The sequence below is a fragment of the Engraulis encrasicolus genome, chromosome 5 (genome assembly GCF_034702125.1).
Source record: "Engraulis encrasicolus isolate BLACKSEA-1 chromosome 5, IST_EnEncr_1.0, whole genome shotgun sequence".
Classification (NCBI taxonomy): domain Eukaryota; kingdom Metazoa; phylum Chordata; class Actinopteri; order Clupeiformes; family Engraulidae; genus Engraulis; species Engraulis encrasicolus.
The window spans coordinates 41,218,474-41,225,973 of NC_085861.1; the positions used below are offsets into that span (position 1 = coordinate 41,218,474).

The following is a 7,500-nucleotide window of genomic DNA, read 5'->3' on the forward strand; positions in this document are numbered from 1 at the left end:
CACACACACACACACACACACACACACACACACACACACACACACACACACACACACACACACACACACACACACACACACACACACACACACACACAGGCAAGTACAGGCCGCGGCCACACTGCATGGTGGAGATAACTCAGCATTCCCCTGTTCCAGCTCCTCCCAAAAGCCACATCAAACCGAGAAGGGTTTTTGGACACTCGCACAGAGAGAGAGAGAGAGCGAGCGAGAGAGAGAGAGAGAGAGAGAGAGAGAGAGAGAGAGAGAGAGAGAGAGTGGGCAAGGCCCACCTTGTTCCTCTGCCACAGTCATTGTTGTCTCTTTAATTTGCATGCGGAGGGATTTGGGCCCTGTTCCTACTCTGATGTCTGCGGTTGCAGAATTGAGGAACACCCCCCCCCTCTCTCCTCCTCTGCAAAACACACACACACACGCACACACAAACACGTACACACACGCACACACACACGCACGCACGCAAGGACACATTCACGCACACACATGCACACACACACACACACACAAACACATATACGCATGCACACGCACGCACGCACGCACGCACGCACGCGTCTACATTTGGGAAATAAAAGACCCAACTAATCTAGTAAACAGGATACAAAAGGAGCGAATCTGATTTGGACACAGCTGATAAAGCCAGCGAGCATAGCAAGCATAGCATACCCATACAAAGTACATCTGCAACCTACAAAACCTGCTAACTCTACAACACTTCTGTGTCCGTGTCTGTGTCCTCCCCACACGCACGGCATGCCATGGATGAGTGTGACCCCAATGACCGCAGTGTGTGTGTGTGTGTCTGAGTGTGTGTGTGTGTGTGAGTGAGTGTGTGTGTGTGTGTGTATTTGTATACACAGTAAGAAATTAAGTGTCAATTCAACACTTTGTATTTGGTCTCAGAGTACTCTCCAAGTGTTAAATCAACACTGTGTGTGTGTGTCTGTGTCTGTGTCTGTGTGTATGTATGTGTGTGTGTGTGTGTGTGTGTGTGTGTAAGGTTGTGTGTATGGTGTGTAAGTGTGTGTGTGTGTGTCTGTGTTTGTGGACCCGATGAAAAACATCACATGCGTAACTTGTCACACGGACATAAGGGACCAGAGCACAGGAGGGTTTCCCCTTGTTGACAGTACAGCACAGCCATATAGAAGGTGTTTGTGTGTGTCCAATTGCATTTCTTCCACAGCCTTTACCATGCACAGAGCGAGCGAAGAGCTGGGACGGAGGATGAAGCAACAGGCAAAATGATCGGAGTGGGGGTTGGGGGAGATTTGGGTCGAGTTTGGGGGTTAATATTTGCTGGGGTGAGTGAGTGCGTTTGAGTGAGTGACCTGTATTCTTTCACATCTAACCTTGTTTATTTATTGTTTAATTTTACACTGATTTATTTTCAAAGTGTTGTGTGTTTTGTGGTGTTGTATACAGTATGTGCGATATGTGTGTGACCCTGACCGCAACCAAATTGCCCACTTGGGATTAAGTAATAAGCTGAACTGAACCGAACTGAGCGAGGGGGACGTTGTGTGTTGATGTGGGTAAGTAATGTTTGTGGAGGCTGCAGCTGCAGAGAGTGAGTGAGTGAGTGAGTGAGTGAGTGAGTGAGTGAGTGAGTGAGTGAGTGAGTGAGTGAGTGAGTGAGTGAGTGAGTGAGTGAGTGAGTTAGTGAGGGAGTTAGTGAGGGAGTTAGTGAGGGAGGGAATGAGAAGGTAGAGAGGGATATTTGCAGGTTAATGTTATTCACTCAATATACAGTACATGTGCACATGTTTCAGTTGTCTAAATTTTCAGATTTTACATTTTTTGTCATTCCCTTGTCAGTCAAAACTGTCACAGCACATTGAGCTGTCTGTTTGTATGAAGTGTGCCATACAAATTATTTAAATTTTTATGTATGAATCCGTGTATGGTGTGAAAATGGGCATTTTTGGCTATTCATGGATGTGCTTTATAAGCAGCCCCAGTTTTCTGTTCAGTGATACTAAGCAGCCCACAGTGGTACAGTACAGTCGGGGATCCTCACACCTCTCCCTGACCTCTCCGTGCCCAGCAAAGCCCTAAATTTAGAAAAATGGCAACACAAAAAGAGTGCACTACAGTGAGTCGTACCGTACAGTACAGTACAGTACAGTACAGTACAGTAGCCTACATTTAGAATTATGGTAATTTAAAATGAGCACTTAAGTGAACCGTACTGTGCGTGTGAAGTTCAACAAGCGCTGCTGTGGCTCATCGTGTCCTTTGTGGATATGTGTTCTTTGCAGTGCAATAAAGACAAAAATCCCAATGAGATAAGAATGAGAAACCACTGCACCCACACCTCTGAATGTGCTAATGCTGAAACAGCGGTGTGACTTGATTTCCCTTTTTTGTTGTACTGTAGCCCCTCTCACTCCCCCTCTCTCTTCCTCTCCCTCTCCCCCCCCCCTCTCTCTCTCTCTCCATCACTCTCTCTCTCTCTCTCTCTCTCTCATGTGGTGCCTTCTTCAGTTCTTCAAGGTGCGACGATGGTGTCGGAGGAGGTGTGAGAAAGGGAAAGAGAAGTGGCAGGAGAAAAGTGCCAGGCAGAGAAAAGAACAATAAAGAGAGAGTGACGAGAGACAATAGAGACGAGAAAGAGAGAGAGAGAGAGAGAGGTCAAGAGTGAATGAGAGAGTCAGTGATGATGTGGCCAAATCTGGGAAAACGTGTCCAACAACGGAAAGTTTAATGGTCATTTCAAATACTATCTCCTGCCAAAATTCTAAATTTAAAATTGGATATCTTAATTCCACTTAATATGGAATTAAATGTCAATGTGAGATTGTCATTTTCAACCTTCCTCTTGCCAATAAAATGAATGTTTTTTTGTTGATGTTTTGTTTCTACTATAAATACATAAAATGAAAATGAAATAAAATAAAATACTTATTATCTATTTGAATGCATGTAGCCCCTTAATGCACCAGAGCAGCGATGTACTGTAATAGTCATTGAAAAATTCACCACCATAATACTATACTACTATGACATATCACAGGGCTTTCAGCAATGCACTACGGCTTGGCCATTGTCATTCTGGTGGCAGCAAATTTATAACGCTGTGTCTTCACGGGTTAAATGGAATGCATGTCTGCCTTTGCTTAGCCCTATTTGCGAAAGATGATGTGTGTGGGTGAGTGCGAGTGTGTGAATGAATGAGGGAGTGCGTTACGTGGGTGAGCAATCCAGAAGGTGGGTGGGTGTGAGTACAGTACTGCGCCTATGGAAACAAGCATAGGGGTGAGTGAGAGGGTGAAAGAGGAAGCAAAACGCAAGTAAGAGGAATAAAACAACGAGTTGGTGAGTGGGTGGGGATACATGAGTGGGTGAACTGATACTAAATAGTCTATCAAAGACAGTCAAATAGGCACTATCAAAAAGCGTGGGAAAGAATGGCACGTGATTAATGATAGGGGTGCTGCACGAGAGAATGAATGAGTAAAGAAGAAAGGATGGGTGGGTCCGCTTGGAAGTGAAAGAGTGATATAATACAGTAATAAGTTGGTAAATGAGTGAGATTCTATGAAGGGGTGACAATGCACGAGGAAGGCTTTGAGTGAACAAAGTAAACAAGTGGGTGGTGGGGGGGTAAGTGAATAAGCGAATGAGTAAGTAAGAGAAAGCCATCAAGCAAATGATTGATTGAGTGAGATTGAAACAATTATTGCGAGAGAGCGTGAGAGGGAGTGAGTAACTCAGTGAATGAGTGAGCGGCTCCGAATGAGCGAATGATCAAGTGACCGAGTGTGATTGAGAGAGTGACCAAGTGAATAAGCGACAGAGTGCCTCCGTTAGTGAGTGAGTGAGTGGGTACGAGAGAGCGATACAGTTCCCAGTGACCTGAGAGTGCCATTTCCCGTTTATCAGCAGCTGATCTGATCTCTCTGAGCTGAGCTGAACGCCACACCACTATATTCCTCTCTCCAGCTCTATCCCTCCTCCACCACCCTCCCCCTCTCAGGTCCCCGGCCTGGCCTGCTGACGACAGGAGGGAGGCAGAGGAGGTCAGGAGGGGCACATTCACTGAGGTAATCAGCGGGCCCGAGCGAGAGGCTGGCCCTACACTAGTGCACTGCCAGGAGAGCAGGGCCTCTATTGTGCGGCAGCCGTACGGTATAAATAGCAGAGGGGCGGTTTTTTTTTATTAAAAAAAAGAAGAAAAAAAAATCTTTGGGCCAACACAATGGCGGAATTCATGCGCGCAAGATTCACCCTGCTATGCCGTGCCCCGGTGTGATGCAGCAGGCACACCGTTTGTGTGCGTGTGTCTGTGTGCGTGTGTGTGTGTGTGTACAGTGTGTGTGTACAGTATGTGTGTGTGTGTGTGTGTGTGTGAAAGCCAGAGAGAGAGAGAGAGAGAGAGAGAGAGAGAGAGCGCATGAAAAATACAGAGAGAGAGAGAAACCTAGGAAAGGAGAGAGAGCGACTAAGTAGTCACAAGCTGCCAATGAGAGTACAGGCCTGCACTGTGAGAGGGAAGAACAGCGCTGCATTCAAATCCTCTCGGCCCCGACGCACAACGACATAAAATAAACGAGTGCGTTATGCTAATAAATGAGCCAGTATGCTCGCAAAGGGCCACCACATGGTACACGATGAGAGGAGGAAAGAGAGAGAAGGGGGGCTCTGTCCAGTATCGTGACTCCCGTCCTTGACCTGTGCTTGTGGCCTCGCGCTTCACGTGACGCCCCGCCCCCGCCTCCGTGGAGAAAACATTCAAGTTTCTTCGCACTGTCAACCAAGCCACAACAACTTTTGGGGGACTTCTCCCCTTTCAGCATCCCACCTGCAAATGAGCAAAACGGCCTTTTGAATTGAGCTTTTGTGAGATATCGAATTAAACTTCTGTCGCCAATGACGTCTTGTGACATCATCATGGCGTCACAAGCACTTGGGGAAGACGGGAGTTAGGATATTGGAAACACCCCGGAGAGAAAGAGAGAGAGAGAGAGAGAGAGAGAGAGAGAGAGAGAGAGAGAGAGAGAGAGAATGTGGCACACGGTGGCGCGTCCCACTCTCACCCACTGTCAGGGCTGAACTAGCCAGTGGGCCGACAGCCCTCCATCTTCAAGGGCCGATACATTTTTATTTTGCCTTTAGAGACCGGCCAACTAGATGGAGTTGCCCATAGGTGCATCTTTAATAAATAGCCATCATAATATACTGCAAAGGGTGATGGTGGTGGGGGGGATGTGTGTGAGGCTGGCATGCATTTCTCGAAACCATAGTTGCTAACTACGTTAGCTACTTTTTTTGTTTGCAATGCAATTTCCCATTAGCAACTACCCAAGTTGCTAACTGGCCAACACCGGCGATGTCGAGAAATGCACCCCTGGTCTATGGACAAAAATGCCCTTGGCATTCTTTGGTCCCGGTCCAGCCCTGCCTGACAGTCCAGTCACACGGCCCTGGTATGGGCAACACCTTCCCACTTAATCACGTTTGCTCATTATCACCCTTAAACATCCCCAAACAAAGCTGCCATTCGCGCGGGCCCAGCTGACCATCTCCGTCCTCCACCTCCTTTAGAATAGGCCTTTGCTCAGGCCCTGATGAGATTATCAGAGTGGGCGCGTTTGAAAAATATCGCCTGATCTGAGGCCTCGAGTGTTACGGCACTCCCTTCTTTCGCTCTCTTTCTCTATCACACGCTCTTCTTGTTTTTTTATTTTGGCAGAGGTATTCAAAACGTGGGTTGCACGGGTCCTGGTAAAACGGATGTAGGCCAGATAGTCCATTGAAAAGAGAAAAGAGGGAACGTGAGCGATCAGCGATCAACTTGGGGGCTGGGTGGCGTGGAGGGTAGGCGCTGGCTGGCTGGCGGGCTGGCTGGCTGGCTGGCATGGGTGCGAAACAGAGGGGGAAGGAATCCTGGGCATTTTATCGAGAGATTGCGATCCCATTGTTGAGGGCCGCAATTGACATGAAAAAAAGAGAGGGAGACTGGGAGGTGGAGAAAGAGAGAGCGAGAGAGTGAGAGATCGAGAGAGAGAGAGAGAGAGAGGGAGAGAGAAAGAGGGAGAGAGAGAGAGAGGCTGCATGGAACAACCAAAGGGGAGGAGAAAAGAAGGGAAAAAAACTGGGCCTTTACGAAAAAACTGGCAAGACAAATATCTTCATGTCGGCAAGAGGAGTAACAGTGTAGCAGACAAAGCATTATTGTTCCTCCACCCCCCAACACACCATGCACACCCCCTCCCCCCTTGATCCTGGCACTGGCCCAGTGTTGGCAGACAATGTTATGCAGATAAATTCAAAAGATAATACATTATGTTCAAACCTGTTATTTTTTCGGCAAGTGTGTGTTTGTGTGTGTGTGTGTGTGTGTGTGCGTGCGTGCGTGCGTGTTTGCGCGTGTGCGCGTGTGTGTGCGCGTGTGTATAAAGTGAAAATAGGGAGAATGGGAGAGCTCTGCAAAGTTACGTGTTTTGGGTTTGTAAGTGTGTTGGGCGAGCCGGTGAAATGACGAACGGATAAACGAATAAACGAATGAGCGAATGAGCGAATACTCCCACGGACGGCATGTCCATCTGCTGACAAAGAAATATTAATGCATTTCCTGTGGCATATGTGGATCTCCTGCTACAATAAGCAAAACACTGGCTCCCAAAAATAGACATCTGGACAAAAAAGATGGAGAGAAACAGAGAGAGAGAAAAAGAGAGGGAGGCAGAGACACAGAGAGAGTCAGATAGCAATAGAGTGGGGGAGAGAGAGAGAGAGAGAAAAAAAATGGTGGCCGTTTTGAGGATCTCTTGCTATGCAAAATAGCGAGCGCTCAGAGCGTTTATTCAAATGTTCTTGGCGAGGAGTGAACGAGGGAGTGAGTGAATGTGTGAGAGAGAGAACGGGGCCAATGCCCCCATTGAACTCTGCATCAACCCCTTAAGAGGCATCCAGCCACGTACGTACGCTGTTGTCACCCAAATAAAAAAAATAAAAAAAAGGAGAGAGGGGGAAAAAACCTCTCGTACAACCGATGTTGTCGTTTGTCGCTTGTTGTTTTGGTTGTGGGCCCTGCTGTTGTTCTTAGCTTTGGCAGGCGTGATGCATGATGACGACTGCAGAGAGAGAGAGAGAGAGAGAGAGAGAGAGAGAGAGAGAGAGAGAGAGTCTGCCTGCATGCATGCAATGCAACAAGCTAACATCCTGGTCCCTGACAACAGCCACCACAAGCGCACACGAGGAGAAGAGGCGAAACGAGGCCTGTCTGCCTGCATGCGTACGTAGATGACATCATTAGATAGCGACTATGGCGTCAAGGCGATGGAAAGATGTCGATCGCGGGGATGAACTAACTAGAGCAACAGATGTTTGCGGAGCAGATTACACGCTGCCTATCGTGTGCGTTGATGTCTCTTGTCGTGTGTGTGTGTGTGTGTGTGTGTGTGTGTGTGTGTGTGTGTGTGTGTGTGTGTGTGTGTGTGTGTGTGTGTGTGTGTGTGTGTGTGTGTGTGTGTG

At 47.7% G+C, this 7,500-nt stretch overlaps 1 protein-coding gene and 1 long non-coding RNA gene across 15 annotated transcripts in view; one reads left to right on the forward strand and one right to left on the reverse strand.

The window, feature by feature from the left end:
• Positions 1 to 2,744, forward strand: part of LOC134449455 (uncharacterized) — a 39,723-nt gene extending 36,979 nt beyond the window's left edge. The window contains exon 3 of the long non-coding RNA XR_010034964.1: positions 2,509 to 2,744. This is a non-coding gene — a long non-coding RNA (uncharacterized LOC134449455). The remainder of the gene's footprint in view (positions 1 to 2,508) is intronic.
• satb1b (SATB homeobox 1b) overlaps positions 1 to 7,500 on the reverse strand; it is a 91,581-nt gene that overhangs the window by 7,920 nt on the left and 76,161 nt on the right. The gene's annotated exons all lie outside the window — the stretch shown is intronic.